Raw genomic sequence first — 21,391 nt, forward strand, 5'->3', positions numbered from 1 at the left:
CCGAGCACCAGGAACCAGCCACATAGAGGAGCATCTAGGCCAGGAAGCCTAGGGTGGGTGGCCTGAAGACCACATGCCCTGGAGGTGCAGGGCTACAGCAAGCCCCTCCTGGCAAGAGGCCAGGGAAGAAGAGAAGGGGTGGATACACCGTGTCCCAGGCTTTTAACCCACTTCCAAAGGGAAGTGGTTAATTAACCTGATTGGCTGGTGGGCACCCAGGTGTGGCCAGGTAGGGGCATGAGGTCACACAGGGGCGTGGCTAAGGTATCAGATAGGGCATGAGGTCACACAGGGACATGGCAAAGGCGTGGTCTTCCAGCTCACAAACCTAATCAGTTTTAGCCTGTAAGCCTGCCTACTTCAGGAGGAAGGAACCAGAAGTGCCAAACACTCTGAATCCATCCTCAGAACAACTCTGGAAGTTGTCAAAAAACAAGGCTTCAACAAATCAGCATTCAGATTGCCCTTTATTAGTCATTCATGAGTGGGGCAGCCTCCCAGGTAAAGATTTAGGCAACAGAGGGAGCAGACTTTGTAGACATAAAAAAGGCTGAAGAGGAGCTGGCATTTGTCACAATGGTTCATACACCATTTGGGATGCCCACATTCCATGTTAGAGGGCCTGGGTTTGAGTCCCAGCTTTGCTTCTGATTCCAGGTTCCTGCTAATACACACCCTGGAAAGCAGCCAATGATGGTTCAGGTTTTTTGGTCCCTGCCACCCAAGAGTGAGACCTGGGTTGAGTTCCTGGCCCCCAGCTTCCTCCTGGCCCAGACCTGACTGTCACAGGCATTTGGTGAGTGAATCAGTGGATGGAGGATCTATCCTCTTTCTTTTTCTTTCTCTGTGTGTGACTTTCAAATAAAACAACAGCGACAACCCAAAAACTAGTTTAAAGATACAAGGCTGAGAAAAGCTGAAGCAAGGACCCAAAAGCAGATTAATCACCTCAAAGTTACTTCTGTAGCGGGTTAATGCAGAAGCGACCTCTATATCAGGTGGCTCAGATAAACTGATGTGCGGGCCAGCCGCACCAGTCGAACAGAACCTAAGGGAGGGAGAGGGACCGAAAAGAGGGACAAGCAATTGCAGAGAATGGAGCCAAGACAACAAGGCTGATCAAGGCTCATTTATTCTAAAGTCTCAGTGGTATTTATACATAACCAGCTGCAGAACAAAGAAGCACAAAGGATAACAACATACGTAAGCAACTTACCGGGGCCTCTGGTAGCACAGATACTTTTAACAGGGTGTTCTTGATTATCATCCTCTTTCAGAATGTCATGAGTAGGTGACTTTCTTATCCCAGGAATTCCTCAAGGCCTAGATTAGCCTTGACTTGTCCAAAGGCTGCCTACAGACTGAGTGCCTTCTGATTGGTGGCTGCGAATCTCCTGGTTTTTAGAAAACGGGGCCCACATAAAAGTTTGGTTTGATTCTGTGACACCTAGCTTGAGTTTCTCCATTCTGTTGGATCTGATCTGTTGGGGGTTAGTGCTCAGTCCAAAGCAAAGAACTCCTATATACTTAATTTATCAAAGTTATGCCAATTTCACAGACAGGCATAGCAGGCTAGCAATAAAGACAGAGAGGAAAACAAATAGCAGTTAATACTTGGATCATCACTGTCATAGAGAAACAGAAGGATTAGGTTTTTTCAGTAGAGGTTTAATAAATCTATTAACTTTGCAGTCTAACTTGCATAGGGGGCAGTTTGTCACTATTCAGTGTAAATGTATATACCTGTAACCTAACCACCTCAGCTCCTGGGATTTACTCCATAGATATATGCACACCTGCAAGATGTGCAGTGTGTTAAACCCATCTTAGCAAGATTGACATGCAAAAATTTAGAAGCAAATTAAGTGTTCTTTGATAGCAGACTCGACCAATTTATGGCACATCCATCAATAGAATATTGTGTAGCCATTAAAAATAAGGCCTCTCTTTCTGGTGTGGAAGGTTCTTCAAGATGTATTAAGCAAAAAAAGAAAAGTGCAAATGTTGGCATAAAAATATATGCAAGATACACAATAAGCTGGTAACAAGGGCTGCCTCCTATGAGGAGAGAAGGGGCCTTGGGGACCAATAGCAAAGAGACTTTTCACATTGAACCTTTTGAGTTGTGTCCCATTTGTGTGTACTATTTACCAAAACAATTGTTTTCAATCATCTAAAAAGGGTCTATATACTCTATTGAGGCTCAAGGAGGTAACGTGATGACCCAGGGTTACACAAGGTCAGAAGTGCTGAAGCCGAGGCTTGAGCCTGGATAGCTTTGATTCCTGCGTCCACGTGCTCTTTGTTCTGCTGATGCTAGGGCCAGACCTGAGCTCTCAACAGCTCAAGGGGCCACTTCCCCACCTCCAGCAGGACGGCATTCAACCGCACCTGAAAGAGACCTGCCTACATTTAAGTACTCAAACAAATCCAAGAAGATTATCTTAGCTTTCTTGTTTCAATATCTTCCAGATAAATTTATGCATCAAAGCTTCTTTTTCATATTTTGCAGCACACCAGCCTCCTGAATAATTCATGTATGGAAATATTACAAATCTATACTGTGATTTAAAGTTAGAACCTTGCAATGCTCATTCATTTATTTCAATAACCAGAACTTGTTTACATTCTCAGATTACAAAAATGAGTAAGACCTGGCCCAGCCCTCAGAGGGCTTAGAGGCCTCCCAAGACCTGAGTCAGACACACAAGATCCTGCTGCCGACTAGAAGCAGAGGCTCAGGGCACTTGCCCTGTGGCTCCTGCAGAGCCCTGGTCACATGTCATACTCCCACAGGGCCCAGCAGGTGCCATGACTGAGCAGCAGGGCCTGCTCTCTTCCCGGGAGTCAACGCCTTCTGAGGACAAGGCCCCACTGTTACCAGGTCTTCCTATTTAATGTGAAATCTCTTAACCTTTATAAGTAGCTTGTTCACAAAGGTTCTCCAAAAAGTTCATGGAAATGAAATTGAGAAATGGGTTATTTTTATGCAAAATATTTTGAATTCCGTGGACAGTTGTTTTTTGTTTTTTGTTTTTTGTTTTATTTGACAGGTAGAGTTAGACAGTGAGAGAGAGAGACAGAGAGAAAGGTCTTCCTTCCGTTGGTTCACTCCCCAAATGGCTGCCACAGTCGGCGCTGTGCTGATCCGAAGCCAGGAGCCAGGTGCTTCTTCCCAGTCTCCCATGTGGGTACAGGGGCCCAAGCATTTGGGCCATCCTCTACTGCACTCCTGGGCCACAGCAGAGAGCTGGACTGGAAGAGGAGCAACTGGGACTAGAACCCGGTGCCCATATGGGATGCCAGCGCCACAGGCGGAGGATTAACCAAGTGAGCCATAACACCAGCCCTGTTTTTTTTTTTTTTTAAATATGAATTTTCCATGAATGTTTTGGAGGTCTGTTAGAGGCATGGATTTCAAAAGTGCTTGCACCAAAATATACTTGTCTTTTAATTCCATTTCTCACTACATTTTAAGTACCCTTGTATTTTATTTTATTTTTAAAGATTTGTTTATTTATTTGAGAAGCAGACTTACTGACAGAGAGAGGAAGAGATGGAGAGAGACATCTTCCAAATAGTCACAACAGCCAGAGCTGGGCCGATTCAAAGGCAGGAGCCAGGAGCTCTTTCCTGGTCACCGATGCAGGTGCAGGGGCCCAAGCACTTGGACCATCTACTGCTTTTTCAGGCCAGTAGCAGGGAGCTGGATTAGAAGTGGAGCAGATGAGACTTGAACCAGCGCTCATATGGGATGAAAGTGCTGCAGGTGGAGGTTTAACCTTCTGTGCCATAGCACCAGCCCCTAAGTACCCTTGTATTTTAAAGCCTTCTCATACACAATGTGTCTGTAAGTTAAGTTCTGCCCACAAGTCAGCAACCTGAAAACTCTGCTCTGGTGTTTTCTTATGGGTTCTCAGTTCCCCCACGGACAAACAGGGAGTTCAATCTCTCGTTCAGAGGCAGAGGCCCTTGAGCTGCTTTTCTGGGACCAGGGAACAGTAACCCCCAGTGCAGTAGCCTTGTTCCCTCAGCCGGTGATTCCCCCCTACCCTGCCACCACGACACTAGAATAGCCATAGCCATAGGGCAGTTTTCAGTTTCAGATCTCTAGAGCAAATCTGTCCAAAGGGTTTTCTGCTGCCACTCCTCCTGGACACACCTGACCTTTCAGAGTCCCTGTGCACATAGCAATGGCTGGCCCCAAGGCCCTCCTGCTGACAGGACCCAACTGCAACATTGTCTTCCTTGTCAACTTTAATGCAGGGCTTCACTCATAAAAGGTGACCTTGGCATTGAAAGGGACAGGAGGAAGAGCAAATCCCTAGAATTTGGGGAATTTTGCAAAGAACTGAATGTGAAGGCAGCTGATCAGGACACTTGGGTTTGAGTCCTGGTTCTGCTATTAATTCACTGTGTAATCCTGGGCAAGTCATTGCCTGTTTAGGTATCCACTTGCTCATCTTTGCAATGAGAACATCCCTACTGTCTCTTCTGGCCTTGTTCTTGAGACTCTGTGATCCTGATCTGAATGCACATGGAGAAAGCTACTCTCAGTGGGGTTTCTGGGGACCGACACATGGCACATTTAAATGAGGACTGCAGAGGAGGATGGGGACATCCTCCAAGAGTACCCTGTGTTTTGTTGAGCCATCAAAGGATAATACACAGATTTCATCAAACTATTTGTCCCCAACTCTGACTCGGTGCAGAGCCACACCGAGTGGGACAGGAGACGTGAACCACTGCAGTTTTCATTTGCTTTCTCCTCTGAGCCCAGCTGGCAATTCCAGGTGATAGGAGCTTGGGTAGGAAAGGACAGAGGTCATGCGAGTGCAGAGGGCAGAATCTAACCCAGGGTCTAGAGGAGTCCAAAACTGTGGTTTTCCAGGGCGAAGTTATCTTCAAGTTCTAAATGATCTTTAAGACCTGAAATCTGGGCAGGAGTTGGCCAGGCAAATGGAAAAAGGAAACACATTCTACTCAAGAAGAGGGAGAGGAAGGGCCCAGAGGTGTAAGAGAGTTGCCACATCAGGAGAACTAATGGAAATTCAGTGTGGCTGGAACTTGAAGAGCAAGGGGTTGGGATGTGATGAGAGAGAATGTGTGGGGAGATGGGCAGCTGTCAGGTCAGGGAAGCAGTGTTAAGCCAAGAGTTTCACAGATCAGTTCCTGGGAACACTTAATTATTCATCTGCTCATGCATCCCGTCCACCTAGTCCTATGTTCTATCTTCTATTGTCACTGATCTATCACTGATCTATCATCTATCAACCATCTGTCTATCATCTATCTCCTATCCAACAAATAATACAGTGGTTCTCAACCTTGGCTGCTCATTAGAGTTATGTGAAGAACCTTTAAACAACCCACTGCCCAGCTGTACCCCAGACCAATTAAATTAGAACCTCTAGGGGTGGGATCTGAACATCAGTGTGTTCAAGTCTCCCTGAAAAATTCTAATGAGTAGCCAAGTTTGAGAACCTCAGAGACCGTGCATTACTGTCGGGTTAACTAAGGTCCTCCACTCAACGGCCCAATTTTCTCCCAATTGCTCTGCTTGCTGGCTTCTCTATCCCTGTGACTTGCACAGGGCTGGACATTTGACCTAGGCCACCAGTGGTCTGTAGGACACCATGGTGCAAATTAGAGGGTACCCTTTCTTCAAGACATTTTGTTTCATTCTCTTTGAAAATGCCTCAATATTATCTGTTTATTATACTAGAATAAAACCTGCCCATCTAGCAACAAACACAAATCGCTAGGCTTTTCCCTGTGACCAGGCATCTTGCATGTGGCAGACCGGTGTAGTGCACAACTTGTGCAATGGATACGATGGTCTTCTCTTAGTTAGGGGAGGTGGTCACAAGCCCAACTCTTTCACTGATTCAAGCCAATTTGCTGACTGACTCCATACCAGTCAGGATGATCTATGGATGTGGACTGGGGGTGGGTATTTCTGAAGCCAAATGAGTATCTCAATGCTGAGACAGGCTTTTGCGGTGTTTCTCTACGATTAGCAGGTTTATTTAAAGAAAATGTCCCCTAAAGTTATGCTTAGTTATTTAATGAGCCTGCTTTCTTTCTTTCTTTTTTTTTCTTTCTTTTTTTTTTTTTTTTTTTGACAGGCAGAGTTAGACAGTGAGAGAGAGAGACAGAGAGGAAGGTCTTCCTTCTGTTGGTTCATCCCCAAATGGCTGCCACGGCCAGCACACTGCACTGATCTGAAGCCAGGAGCCAGGTACTTATCCTGGTCTCCCATGCGGGTGCAGGGCCCAAGTACTTGGACCATCCTCCACTGCCTTCCCGGGCCACAGCAGAGAGCTGGACTGGAAGAGGAGCAACCAGGAGAACCAGCACCCTGACCGGGACTAGAACCCAGAGTCCTGGCACCGCAGATGGAGGATTAGCCTAGTGAGCCGTGGCGCCGGCTGAGCCATCTTTATTAAAAACAATTATGTTGCATGAAACAGGAACTGTTCTGGAAAATCTGAGAAGGGGAACCGCCAGACTCTAACCCCTTGTTGGGAATCCTGCTACTGCTCCCACCATGACACGTTTGCATCCCACTCTGCTCCCATTGCACATGGTCTCACTGCAGTTTCCAAGCCGCGTGTGACTCAGGTGGTGCTGATGGAGCCCTGAGAGGTACACAGAGATGGCTGCCTTAGAGGGGCCAGTTAATGCCTGCCCTACTTCTCGTTACCAATCACAGGTAGGCACTTCTGTGGGGCCATCTGGGCTCAGCTGATGGCTGGAAAAGGAGAGATAATGGTCCTAGAAACCTGCTTGGAGTGTTTGTGGTCCAAACGATCAGGAACGAGAGTGGCATCTTCAGATCAGATGTGCAGAGTTGGAAAACCCCACGTGTGCGCTTGAGCAGGACGTCCGCTTCCCACCTGGGGAGGACAGGACAAAAATGATGGACCAGTGCACAAGGCAGGAAACGCGCTTGTGAAAGCCATCTCTGTCCCCAGAGGACATTCAAGATGGGCACACATGAGGAAGTGGCTAAGCCCCCATCCTTCACAGAATTCTCTGCCATAAGAAAGAGTGCAACAGGGCGCGTTGTAAAAGAAAAGCTTCTAGTTCCAGTCTTGGTATTAAGCAGCTGTTTAATCTTGAGCAAGTCAGCTCCTCACCTGCTGCCTCTGAGAACGCATTTGTGGAACAGGGGGGTGAACTCATGCCCGGAAACTCCCTTCCAGGTCTGTGAGGCAGCATAGCATGGAACAGAGGGAGACCCGGGAGCCGGGTCACTGAGGGACAGGTCATGGAGCTGCCTCTTGCTAGCTACGGAATCTTGGGAAAATTGCTCATCCTTTCTGTGCCAGAGTAAAAAACAGGTACAAACGCTACCTCCTTCACAGAGTTGCTGTGAGGATGAAATGAGATCACATATGTAAACTGCCCAGGACATAGTTAACTAAGTGCTCTTGAATGAAAGCCACGTGAGGGCAAGGCTTTATATCTGTTTCGGTCACGGATATGGTGATAATAGTCTCTTTTTTTAAGATTTACTTATTTATTTATTTACAAGGCTGAGTTACAGAGAAAGAGGGAGAGACAGAAAGAGAGAGAGAGAGAGAGAGAGAGAGAGAGAGAGAAATCTTCCATCTGCTGGTTACTCCCCAATGGCAGCAATGGTCAGAGATGAGCCTATCTGAAGCCAGGAGCCAGGAGCTTCTTCAAGGTCTCCCATGTGGGTGCAGGGCCCCAAGGACCTGGGCCATCTTCCACTGCTTTCACAGGCCATAAGCAGAGAGCTGGAAGAGGAGCAGCCAGGACATGAACCAGTGCCTATATGGGATGCCTGCACCACAGGCAGAGGCTTAGCCTACAGTGCTGTCCCAAAAATAGTGCCTTATAATGACATGATAGACATTCAGTTAATATTTGTTGAAAGAATACTTTCCGATTCTATGGTTTCACGACCATGGTTTGCACCAAGGACTTCTCTGCCTCCACCCTCCAGCTGAGGTTTTCCATCATCAGTCTTACTGTAGTGGAGAAGATCTTGAAGAAGTAACACAGAAAGCACAAAATGTAAATTACAAAAAAAAAAATCACTAGTTACAGGGACAGATTGCATGTCTCAAAAATGGCTGCAATAATATTTTCAGTCCCACATGTTCTTCTAGAACCTTGCCACTTCCTCACCAAGAGAGGGAGTCGAGGTTCCTTCTGCTCGAACAGCAGCAGATCTTTTGACTGCCTAGACCAATACAGTACGGTAGTTGTGACACACATCATCTTCCAAGGCTGTCACAAAAAGTGACACAGCCTCTTCCAGCCTCATTCTCTTAAAAATACTCAACTTGGGACCCTGAGCTGCCACATAGGAAGTCCGAGGCCGCCAAGCTGTAGGAAAGCCCTGAACTACCTGTAGAGCAAGAGAAGCTGGCCCGCTCCCCTGGCCCTCACTCCAGCCTCAGCTGGAGCTGCCCAACCATAACTGCATGCTACAGTCTGGGCCAGATCCACCCCGCTGAGTTGCTTCTCAGAAATTGCAAGAAATAATAAATGCTCTTGCTTTTGGTCGCTGTTTTAAGATTGTTTTACGCAGCCGTAGATAAGTGTGACAAACTGCTTGGCAAGGCCTAACAACCAAGTCTGGCTTATTCAGGCCAACTTCTCTCCAACCCCAGGTGGCTACTTGGTCCTTGAGGATGTCAGGGCTGCTGCGATGGGACCCCAAACACAGCTTTCCCAGACAGCCTGGGAACTCTCCTCTGGGCAGGGCACCAGAACCCCACGTGCCCACCCACCCAAAGACCAGGCCCTCGGGGATCAGCCAGGCTTGGCCCCTCTCTGCTTCCAGAAATGCATAGGCCCTTCAGGAAGCGTCTCTGTCTGACCCTGTCTTGACAAGGTTCACATTTCCTTTCATTCCCCACTCTTCCTTAAGTCTCAAGTTGATGGTAGCTCCAATGTCGTCTTTTGTCATTAATGCTTGAAGGAGTATAAAAGCAGACACCTATAAATCCTTTTTATTTTTATTAAGATTTATTTTTTGCTTATTTGAAAGGCAGAGTTACAGAGAGAAAAGGAGAAACCGAGAGAGAGAGAGAGAGAGAGAGAGAGAGAGAATCTTCCTTCTGCTGGTTCATTCCCCAAATGACAGCAATGGCCAGGTCTGGGCCAGGCCAAAGCCAGGAACCTGGAGCCTCTTCTGGGTCTCCAATGTGAGTACAAGGTCCAAGCACTTAGGCCATCCTCTGCTGCTTTCCCTGGTGCATTAGCAGGGCACTGGGTTGGAAGTGGAGGAACCAGGTCTTGAACCAGAGTCCATACAGGATGCTGGCATCCCAGGCAGAGGCTTAATCTGCTTTACCACATCACCAGCCCCACCTATAAATCCTACATCCACGCTGATAAATTGATAAAGAGATGGTTCTAGGGAAGAAAGTTACTTTTGTCATGATGAGGGAGGAACCATTTATTAGAGGAATCATTTATCAGAATAGCTATTCAGGATATAGATATAGATATTGATATAGATATAGATAGATACATACATACATACATTCTTACATGCACACATACATACACTCACATACATTTTTTTTAAAAGATAGCCATGCTTTGGGTGATGGGCCATGCTTTATAATGAAATTCTTTTTATTTTTATTTTTTTTTTGACAGGCAGAGTTAGACAGTGAGAGAGAGAGACAGAGAGAAAGGTCTTCCTTCCGTTGGTTCACTCCCCAAAATGGCTGTTAACGGCCAGCGCTGCGCTGATCCGAAGCCAGGAGCCGGGTACTTCCTCCTGGTCTCCCATGCGGGTGCAGGGCCCAAGCACTTGGGCCATCCTCCACTGCCTTCCCAGGCCACAGCAGAGAGCTGGACTGGAAGAGGAGCAACTGGGACAGAACCAGCGCCCCAACCGGGACTAGAACCCGGAGTACCGGTGCCCCAGGCAGAGGATTAGCCTAATGAGCCACGGCGCCGGCCATATAATGAAATTCTTAAGAAGCTGTTCACACAACCTTCTCATTTAATAAACCTAGGCTTGGCTACTCCCTCAGGCCACAGAAAAAGTCAAAGGGGCCGGTGCTGTGGCTCACTTGGTTAATCCTCTGCCTGTGGCGCCGGCATCCCATATGGGTGCCAGGTTCTAGTCTCGGTTGCTCCTCTTCCAGTCCAGCTCTCTGCTGTGACCCGGGAAGGCAGTGGAGGATGGCCCAAGTACTTGGGCCCTGCACCCACATGGGAAGCACCTGGCTCCTGGCTTCAGATCAGCGCAGCGCCGGCCATAGCGGCCATTTGGGGGGTGAACAATGGAAGGAAGACCTTTCTCTCTGTCTCTCTCACGGTCTATAACTCTACCTGTCAAATAATAATTTAAAAAAAAGAGTCAAAGACAGAACAGGCTCATGTCAGTCCTGATGCATCTTAAATGCCTAAAGCTGAGAATAGGAAGTAAGAAAACATAATTCCAAGGTTACCATAAGGCACAGCTGAGGCCTGATGCCCCAGGGCAGCCCTTATTGTGGTAGACAGAGCCTAGAATCTGGAGTCAGAATCCTGCATTTATGTTCCAAATTACCAGCTATAGACTTGAACAGGTAAGGTTTCCAAGGCCTAATTTCTTCATATTAATCCCACCCATTTTGAAATTTTTATTGACTTATTTTTATTTATTTGAAAGGCAGACATACAGAAAGAGATCTTCCTTCTACTAGTTCACTCTCCAAATGCCCACAACAACCAAGGCTGGGCCAAGCCAAAGCCAGGAGCCAGGAACTCAATCCAAGTGTCTCCTGTGGGTGGTAGAAACACAACCACTTGAGCCATTACCTGCTGCCCCTCAGGGTGTGCATTAGAAGGAAGCTGGAATTGGGAGCAGAGCCAGGATGCAGTCCCAGCCACTCTGATCTGGGATGCAAGTGTCCCAAGTGGTGACTTAAATGCTACAGCCAATGTCCACCTCAATATACCATTTTCAAAAGCATGCAAAGGTGGGCATTTAGCTCAGCAGGTAAATCACCAGTTGAGATGCCCACATCCCACATCAGAGCACTTAGGTTTAATTCCCAGATCCTGTTCCAGCTTCCTGCTAATGTAGACCCTGAGAAGCCACACTCTCCTGTTACAGTGGTGGGAGACCTGGATTGAGTTACTGGCTTTGACCTGACTCAGCCAGGGCTGTGGTGAGTGAATAAGCAGAAATGGTATCTCTTTCTATCTCTCTCTCCCTCCCTCCCTCCCCGCCCCTCCTTCTCTCTTTATCTCTGCCTTTCAAATAAATAACTCTTTAAAAAAAAAAAAAAGAGCACACAGAAGAGAATGGCATCATCTTATGCCCACAGGGACAACAGTCTCAAGGAGTTTCCAGCTGGTGCCGTGGTCTTCACCACTACTGATTGCCACACATCAGTATGGTCCCATCATCCATGACGCTTCTTCATATGCTCTGGAGTTGGGCTCAGCATTTGAACTTTTCAAATCTCTGCACGTAATGGCACAGTGAGGAGTAGGAACCACAGTACTAAAAAGTGCATGCAGTAGGACAAAAATATGAAAGGAGAAATGAGAAAATAGAACTTCCTAGAGAACTTCCAACTTCCAACTTGGAGGAACATGAAGAAGGTCTAGAAGAATCTTGGAGGAGATGGTGGCACCTGCAGCAGAGAGAATAAAAATATGAATTGGCATCTTAGGTGGGAAAAACGGGCAGCCTCAAGCCCTGGCAGTAGGAGAGCCGAAGCCCTGTGCAGGGGTCGGTAACCTGGTATTGAGAACTGCACGTGTGTGCCTGCAGTGTGCCTGTGTTGATGCACTGATTCCCATGTGGCTATATCCTAAGTTTCAGTGGGGTCATTCATACTGATCTGGTAGGGTTAGTGTCCTTATAACAAGAGAGAGCAATGAGGAAAGGTCTTGTGAGGACACAGCAAGACGGTGGCCGTTGACAAACCTGGAAGAGAGCCCTCACCAGAAAATAACCATGCTGGCACTTCGAGCTTGGGCTTCTAGCACCCAAAACTCTGAAAAATAAACTGCTGCTGCTTAAGCTCCCCATCTATGGTGTTATGTTATGGGAGCCTGAGCAGACCCTCGGCTGGAGCTTCAGACAGTTTGGTTGACAGATTTCATCTGGAAGGGAGGTGTGGGTCAGATTCGAAGACTTGGGATTCCAGTTTTTTGGGGGAGATTCACATTTTAAAAGAAGGGCTGTTTTTATGATGAACGCTACTTGAGCAATGCTCAAACATCCCTGGTACTTCTGAGACAATTCTTATGTGAAAATAAGCTGCTACCCACAAAACCACCCCCTTGCCAAGCCTGTCCTATTAAATTTGAGCTGTGACGCCTGCAGGCTTCAGAGGACTTAGTCCAAGGTCCGGCTCAGTCCACAGGTGAGCAAGGAATCTAGCTTAATTAGGATCACCTGGACTCGCAGCCCAGCTTCACAGCGCCCTCGTCCCCATGGTCCTTGCTCCAGAGGACATAGGACATCATTAAATGGATTTTCCTCCTGGGGAGCAATGATTGCTGAAGAACAAAGGCCAAACCCATAACCCTGTCAAGAGGAGAGGAGAAGGCCACGTGGTGCGGACTTTCGGTCACAAGCTCCATAGAGAGGAGCTGGCTTGGTTGTTCATTTCTTAGGCTCCTCCGTCGCCACAGTGATCATCACCAGAAACCCGGACACCAGGGGTTTCCAGGACGTAGAGCAGAGCGCTTAGCAAGCTCTCCCTTCCTCCACAGCTGCCAGATGCTAGGGTGTTTTAGAGAGGGCGTCTCATTTAATCTTCGCAACAGCACTGTGAGTCCAGTCTCTGTCCTCCATTTTGAAGACAAGGGCATTGCAGTCCAGAGAGGGAGGTGTATGCCATTTTCTTTGAAAAGGAGCTAAGAGGCTGGCACCGTGGCTCACTAGGTTAATCCTCTGCCTTCGGCACCGGCACACCGGGTTGTAGTCCCGGTCGGGGCGCCGGATTCTGTCCCGGTTGCCCCTCTTCCAGGCCAGCTCTCTGCTGTGGCCTGGGAAGGCAGTGGAGGATGGCCCAAGTGCTTGGGCCCTGCACCCGCATGGGAGACCAGGAAAAGCACCTGGCTCCTGGCTTTGGATCAGCACGGTGCGCCGGCTGCGGCGGCCATTGGAGGGTGAACCAACAGCAAAAGGAAGACCTTTCTTTCTCTCTCTCTCTCTCTCTCTCTCTCTCTCACTGTCCACTCTGCCTGTCAGAAAGAAAGAAAGAAAGAAAGAAAGAAAGAAAGAAAGAAAGAAAAGGAGCTAAGAAAGCCATCTCAGAATCTCAAGGCCACCCTGCCATGACAGACCATGTGCTCTCCCCCCTTCCCTATGCTATGTGACTGAAAGGAAACCAGCAGCAGCCTGGAGCAGGTCCTACCACCCCAGGACAACGGAGATTCCCACTGAAAATCAGCACAAAGCAAGGGACAACGGAGGTGGCAGACCCACCTTCGTTTGCCTTGGGTGCAACTGGAGGATGTGAGCTTTACACAGTTTCCCACACGCCCAGGCAGACACTTTGCTGGAGCAGGCGGCTCCCTGGCAGCAGGTCCTGGCCAAAAGCTCGGCTTCACCCTGAGCCCTGTACACCACCTGCGTTCAGGCATAGTGAAGTTCTGTCCCCCCAAAACCGACAGCTCACAAGGCCCTTTAGGGAAGGCAGCTAAGCCTTCAGGGCCCAATCAGATGGCACCACAAATCTCAAGTGGGCCAAATTGCCATCAGAACTCTACTCTTGGCTCTATCACAGTGAGAAACTGCCATAACAGGACTTCTGACTGCTTCTGCAGAATGCTATTGAATGCCGCGTGTGGTCTATGGAATAGTGACCACTGCCAACGCGATACATTCCAGTCCCAACCCCTGGTATCTGTAGATGTGACCTTATTTGGAAATAGATCTTTGCAAATGGAATTGAGGTAAGGCTTTTGAGATGAGACGATCGATCCTGGATTCCCAGTGGGCCCTTCATCCAATGACTGGTATCCTTATAAAAGAAGCAAGCAGGAGTTTGGGGCCCAGAGGGGAAAGCCGTGTAAAGCAGAGGCTGAGATTGGAGTGCGGTGTCTTCAAGCCAAGGAACACCAAAGGGCTGCCACGGCCACCAGAAGCTAAGACAGAAGAGCACCGACAGCTTCTCCCGCGGAGCCTCCGGGGGGAGCCAACCCTGTGGACCTTGATTCTCGACCTCTGGCCTCCAGTGCTGGGAGCAAATAAATCGGTTGATTTAAACCACGACATGTGCAGTAATTGGCTTAAAGAGCCCTGGGGGAGCTAATAGACTTGTATATTACATGACTTAATATCAAGGATTAAACAACAAATCTGCCTCTAGAATTCAGTACAAAGAAGCAGTGCGTCTCTCCAGCTAAACACGTTTGCTCATGCTTAGCAGCAGGCAGTAACAGGTGTGTTACCTGACGATTTCCTACTTCTCTTTTTTCTTTTTTTCCTGGAAGCTCAGATGGAGATGAGGGCCCAAGTTCAGTGATTTTCCCCTCTGAATTCTGGCTATTAGCACCTCCCTGCTTTGCCATTTCTGTTCTCCTACATTTAGAACTTTATTTACTATGTACACATGTGGCTTTATTATAAACCACTTAAAATCCCTTTCGAAAACAGATGGCTAAAAAAATTTTTAAAAATAGTAGGGTGGCTAAAAGATCAAGGTCAGGAACGGAACTTCCTAGGTTTAAGTCCCCGGTGTTGGTGACATGATGGCACTGCACACTTCACTTTCCTCAGCTGTGAAGTGGGAGTAGTCAGTATGCACCCTCTAGGATGGTGGTAAAAGGATTAAATAAGTTCAAAATCGGAGGGTACTTCCCAAAGATTATGGGAAATGTATATAAAGAAAAACATGGATTTCAAAATATTTTTACACCAAAATAACCATATCTCTTCATTTCACTTTTCTATGAATTTTCTGAAGCACCCTCATCCATGGAAAGCATGTGGAACAATGCCAGACGTACAAAAAGCATTCACACTGGAACTGTTAGCTGTGTTCACTGCCGACAGGACTGCCATGGTTACAACGCTCTGCTGGTCCTCACTGCCCGTGGGCTGAGGTGCCAGCTCCCCATCAGCACACAAGGCCTTCCGTGGCCAGCATCTTGCGGAGGCCACAGCCTGTCTCCTGCCAGGAGCATCCCTCTGACCCTGCGGCCCCGCCGACCACATCCACACACACTCGGCCACCTGCATTGCCACTCCTCCTACCCTTCCCGGGATTGGCTCTGGGATGTCTCCTCCAGACACCCACCTCTGTCTCCAGCGTGCTATGGGGGACACTCCCCACCCCAGGACCCTCCAAGCACAGCATCTGCCCCCATGTCCACCCACCACTCCCACAACCTGTCTGAGGGACTCCTGTGTCTGCCTGGTCCAGGATGTGCCGGGCTCTCCTGGTTTCTGTTGTCTGTGGGCAGAGGAGCAGTCTGCTTTGCAAGATGAGCTGTGAGGCTGAGGCGGGGAGGGCTCTGTCTGAAGCCAGCCTCCCGACTGCCCAGGGTAACCCAGGTAGGGAAAGAGCCTCTGACAACTGACCCTCCAGAAGCTTTTATGAGCCATGTTTGCTTTGCTAATGCTTGGGGTAAAATTTGGTTTTTCCATCAAGGCCTTTGAACTTTAGGGCTTATGTCACTTAGTTGGCTAAATGTCAGTTTCTTTTTTTTTTTTTTTTTTTTTTTAAGATTTTATTTATTTCTGGGGCCAGCACTGTGGCGCAGTAGGTTAACGCCCTAGCCTGAAGCGCCAGCATCCCATATGGGTGCAGGTTCATGTCCTGGCTGCTCCATTTCCAATCCAGCTCTCTGCTATGGCCTGGGAAAGCAGTAGAAGATGGCCCAAGTCCTTGGGCTCCTGCAACCGTGTGGGAGACCTGGAAGAAGCTCCTGGCTCCTGGCTTCAAATCCTACCAGTGCCAGCCATTGCGGCCACCTGGGGAGTGAAACATCGGATGGAAGACCCCTCTCTGTGTCTCTACCTCTCTCTGTAACTCTGTCAAAAATATAAAAATAAATATTTTTAAAAATAAATAAATAAAACAGGGTCTCCATATGGCTTTTATTTTTTATCACATTTGGAAGCACAACATTAAATCCTCAGGAAGGTCTGCCCCAGTGCCCTTTCTGAAGACCTCGTATTTGAGGTGTGGCATAGCATGTTTTTGTATGTGTATGTGTGTGTGTGTCTGCATGTGTATGAGAGAGAATTGGTCAAGCAGTGCCCTGTGGTATTATAGAAACCACCTCATATGAGAATCACTGGCTATCAGATTCAGAAAAATCCTGCCCTTGGGCCTGAGTTTGGTGGACCTGTGCCCCCCACCCCCGCCCTCCACAACCCAGCTCTGCAGCTTCTCCCCACAGAGCTCCAGGCCTCCTCTCCCGCACCCTTTACAGCCACCAAAGGCAGGGGACCGAGTGTCAGGGTCCACACCTGGGCTGGCAGGGCCTGGGCACTGACTGGGAAAGGCAGTGGCCCCTGCAGCCCCAGGGCCCTCCCAAGGCTGCTTCTCTGGACGCCGCCCACCATGTCAGACGCTCTTGGCGGGCTCTGTGCCAGGTGCTCAGATCCAGAAAGCCCCGCAGGTGTTCTGACGTAGAAGTGGGGTGATGGAGGACAAGGGGTGCTCAGGGCGATTTCTACCCATTACAGGCCCTTCCAACACCAACTGTGGAAACCAAAAAGCAGCAGCCCGCGGTCAGGTAGGCCTGGGATGCCAGGAGGGAAAGCAGGTACCCGCCTCACGCCGGCTAGGCTGAAGGACCGCGGATAGGCGGCTGGCGCCTGCGCAGAACACATTGCCTTGAGCCTAGTGCTCCTTGCACCATCCGCCTCCACCCCTGCTCCCAGCCTCTCCACCCTCCAACTTGCACCTGCCACAGGGAAGGAGTGGGAACCTTGGTACTCCTCCCACAGCCTCTGGTTCAGTCTCATCATTCAACAAGTGGGAAAACGAACCCCAGTGGTGCCAAGATCAGATCTGCCTTGAGCCTGAGATGTCTGAAGCAAACAAATGCCTCTCAGATCATTTACAAATACGCCACAGTCCCAAGTGAAGTGCAACCGGGAGACAGGTCACAATGTCAAAGTCAGTTCACTTGCAGGATGAAGGGGGCCAAAAGAAGCGGCTCTGAGCCTAACTGTTGGTCTGGAGCTAAGGCTGTATACCACTAGCAGCAAGGACGCAATAGTCAGTCAACAGGCAGTTATTGAGCACACAGCGTGTGTCAGACATTCTTATAGGGACCAAGGATAGAGCAGACAACAACGTGCATAGAAATCCCTGCCCTCTGGGAGTGCACACTTCCCACTCAGAAGAAACTTCTGGGGGGGAGGAGAGAGACGGGGAGGGACAACGCAAGGCAAAGTGACTCACTGTGGCTCAGCGTCTGTTTCTCTCTCTCTCTCTCTCTTTTTTTTTTTTTTTGGACAGGCAGAGTGGACAGTGAGAGAGAGAGACAGAGAGAAAGGTCTTCCTTCACCGTTGGTTCACCCTCCAATGGCCGCAGTGGCCGGTGCACCGCGCTGATCGGGTGGCAGGAGCCAGGTGCTTCTCCTGGTCTCCCATGGGGTGCAGGGCCCAAGCACTTGGGCCATCCTCCACTGCACTCCCGGGCCATAGCAGAGAGCTGGCCTGGAAGAGGGGCAACCGGGACAGAATCCAGTGCCCTGACCAGGACTAGAACCCGGTGTGCCGGCGCCGCAAGGCGGAGGATTAGCCTATTGAGCCACAGTACTTGCCTCAGCATCTGTTTCTGTCTTTCCTTTTTGCCTCTTACATCTGTATGACCCCGGGCAACCAGGTGGAACTCTGTGCCTCAGTTTCCTCATCTGTAAAATGGGGGCAAGGAGACTAACAGTCTCAGGAGGTTGCCATGAGGATTAGATCTGTTCGGTAAGGCACTATGAGCAGTGCCCTGCTCACAGAGCATGGTGAGAATCTTGTTGCTATCATCCTGGACACTGCCCCTATAAAAATACCAGGGGTGCACACTGTTGGCACTGCAGGCATTTTAAAGAGGCCACCCAGGGCCGCCAGCTTGTGTTCCGAAGGTGGTGACAGATTGCTGCCTGCCTTCAGACAAGTCGCTAATTGTGCTCAGCCTCCATCTCATTCCCCAGTCCTGGGGTAGCAGAAGAGTGGACGCTGCCGGCTTGCTGGAGAGGCATTAGGAGGTGATCTGAGGGCACCCCTGGCAGAGTCAGGGTGGGTGACTCTGTGTTTGCTGTGGAAAGAGATGGCAAAGCAGCCTGATGACAGACTGGGGTGCTGGCTGTGTCTGGGCAGGCTGAGCGGGAGCTGTGTGTGCACTTGGGAGTTTCCTGAAGGGCAACATTTGGAGCTCTTGTCCCATGACTTATTGAGAGCTGTACTCCACTTAGATCAAGGTTGAAAAGGTTAATAGACTCTCATGGTTTTTAGAAATATATAATGTCTCATTTGGGTGAAGTTAGATTAGGAGCATGCAAGGAGATGATTCAGTGTCCTACATAAAACTCAGGATGAATGGGCCTGACGTTGTGATGCACAGAGTTAGGCCACCACTTGCACCCTAGGCATCCATATTGGAGTATTAGTTCAACTCCCAGCTGCTCTGCTTCCAATCCTGCTCCCTGCAAATGAGCCAGGGAAAGCACCTGAAGATGGCCCAACTGCTAGGGCTACGGCTGCCCATGTGGGAGACTCATATGGAGTTCAAAGCTCCTGGCTTCAACATGGACCAGCCTTGGCTGTTGAGGCCATCTGGGGAGTGATCCAGCAGATGGAAGATATCTCTCTCTCTCTCTCTCTCTCTCTCTCTTTCTCTCCCTCTCTATCACTCTGCCTTTTGAATAAATAAAATAAATCTTCAAAAAAAACTCAGGAAAACTTTCACTATTCCCTCTGATTTGTCATCCCCATAACACACGCTGAAATGATGTATCTAGCCACCAAGAAGAAAGACAAAGAAATGCCCTGTGCAATGTTTATGGTTGTCACATACTGCAGGGTAGTGGCAGTCACAAGCCGCAGTGCCTATTAAGCACCTGAGGTGTGCTTTTACAGTTATGCCCTAGGTCGCAAGACTTAGCATGAAAAACAAATCCATGGGACTATTTCATTAGTAATTTTGATTGATTACATACTTAAAAGGTAATATTTTGGGTATATTGGGCTAAATAAGATATATTATTAAAATTAATTCCATCCGTGTCTTTTTCTTTTATGTGGCTGCTAGAAAATCTACCATTGCTTGTGGAACTCGTATGCTGTTTCATGGGCAGTGAGGTGTGGATAGAAGAGGGTGTTATTGGTTCTACTTTTCCAAATGGGTCCAAGGGAGCCATCACTGATTTTTCCTTGTTCAAGTAGCAAGAAGACTTGGCAACGGAGGAAACAGTAATTCAGGAGACTGCAGATCCAATTTTTCATTTCAATTCAGCCATCAAGTTGCTACATGGTCCTGTCAACAATGACAAAGGCAAACATTTTTGTAGTATTTTTTATGAACCAGGTGCTGTTCTAAGCATGCAAACTTCTCTCAAAGAAAAACTAATGTAATAGAATTATTATTAGTTCTGTTTTCAATAGGCAAACATTGAAGAACAAAAGGATGAAACAATACAAGCCCAGAACTCACATTTGTAAAGTCATGGAGCTATGCCTCAAATCCAGGCAGTCTGGTTCCAGGTTCTTTACCTGGACCACTTTATTGCTCTGAGTTATCCAAACCAGTTGGATTGTGTTCCCTTGTTACAAAATCTAGCTAACAGTATCTGTTCTATCTACCTTATAAGATTGTAATAAGGATCAGAAGATGACATGGTAACCACAGACTGTACAAATGTAAGGTGGCATAAGCTTGTGAAAGGAAACCACATTGAAAAGCTTCCCACCTATAAACATATTAAGATCCAGACTTGGTTCTTTCATGCAGTGCCTTCCCAGGTGCCCCCAAATAGAATCAATTATTTCCTCTCCCTGTGCTCCATAGCATTCTGTGAGCCATTCCAGTCCCTCAGGCATCTTATCTTTCATTGCCTGTGTCTTTCCTTTTCCTCCATTAAACTGTGGGTTTCTTAAAGGAAGACTGGAAAATCAGTACCTCTCAAGTGGAGGTGACTTGATCCCAAGGGGACATTTGGCATTGTCTGCAGATCTACTTGATTGTCTTATTGAAAATTGATCCCAGTAAAAAATAAGAGTGGGAATAAGAGAGGGAGGAGATGTACAGTTTGGCACTTTCCCATGGACTTACCTCTAATGGTAAAGCTAAAAACTTGCCATCGGACTCCAAATCCCATTAAGTTGGGTGGTACTAATGCCATCTTACTAGTTAAAGTGATGGTTTTAAGTACGTAACTGATCATAAAGATAGGAATAAGTGTCAAAGGGATCACATAAATAAGACCAAGTGTCTGTTAATAACAATAGATAGAATTAAAAAGGAGAGAGAATGATCCAATATGGGAAGCAGGCCACACAGCAGACTCATAGAATGACAAATGCCCAAAACAGCACTCTGGCCTCAGAATCAGCCTTTAAGGCATTCAGATATGGCTAAAAAGCCCATGACAGCATTTCATGCATGGAAAGCTAAGACACTGTGGCAAAAAATGACCTACATGAAAGATCTCTGTGAATGAGATCCCAGGGGAAAGAAGGGGCCAACAAAGAAGGAGGTACCTTTCTCTGAAGGGAGAAGAAAACTTCCACTTTGTTTATGACCCTGTCTAAATACTGACGCAGTTTGTGGATTCAAGAGGCTTCTGTAGCTTTGGCAGCTCATGACAAGAGCCTCAGGTGATCACTGACGTCATAAATAAGAGTGTCAATTGTTAAATCAAAAACAGGAGTCACTGTGCACTTTCTACTCATGCAGGACCTCTGTTGTTAATGAGTTATACTATGAGAATTAACAGTAAAACTTGTCTTCAAGCAGTACTTTATACTTTGTGTGTCTATGTGGATGCAAACTTTTGAAATCTTAGTATAGAGTTGGTCTCCTGTATATAAAAATAATTAAAAATGAATCTTAATGAAGAATGAGATGGGAGAGGGAGTAGGAGGTGGGACAAGAGTGGGTGTGGGAGGGTGGGTATGGGGGGAAGAACTGCTATAATCCAAAAGCTGTACCTTTGAGATTTGTATTTATTAAATAAAAGCTTTCTAATATATATATGTTTGTGTATATATATGTGTGTGTATGTGTGTGTGTATATATATATACATATACATATATGTATATGTATATATACATATATATATATATAGCCATATATATATAGCCATATATATATGGCTAAGAAGAGGGCAGGGAGTGGTCCTAGCATCCACTGGGTAAAAATCAGGGGTGCTGCTATAGTACCAGATGGCCCCCTGTGACAAGGAATTATCTGGCCCAAAATCCCAATAGT

At 47.7% G+C, this 21,391-nt stretch overlaps 1 long non-coding RNA gene across 1 annotated transcript; it reads left to right on the forward strand.

Moving 5' to 3' along the window:
- Positions 1-356: 356 nt before the first annotated feature.
- On the forward strand, positions 357-15,628 carry LOC138849339 (uncharacterized). The gene is made up of 3 exons (XR_011388055.1): positions 357-501; positions 658-796; positions 14,916-15,628. It is a non-coding gene; the product is annotated as an uncharacterized lncRNA (long non-coding RNA).
- The last annotated feature ends 5,763 nt before the right edge of the window (positions 15,629-21,391 follow it).

Source organism: Oryctolagus cuniculus, chromosome 4 (assembly GCF_964237555.1).
Source record: "Oryctolagus cuniculus chromosome 4, mOryCun1.1, whole genome shotgun sequence".
In the NCBI taxonomy this organism is placed as follows: Eukaryota; Metazoa; Chordata; class Mammalia; order Lagomorpha; family Leporidae; genus Oryctolagus; species Oryctolagus cuniculus.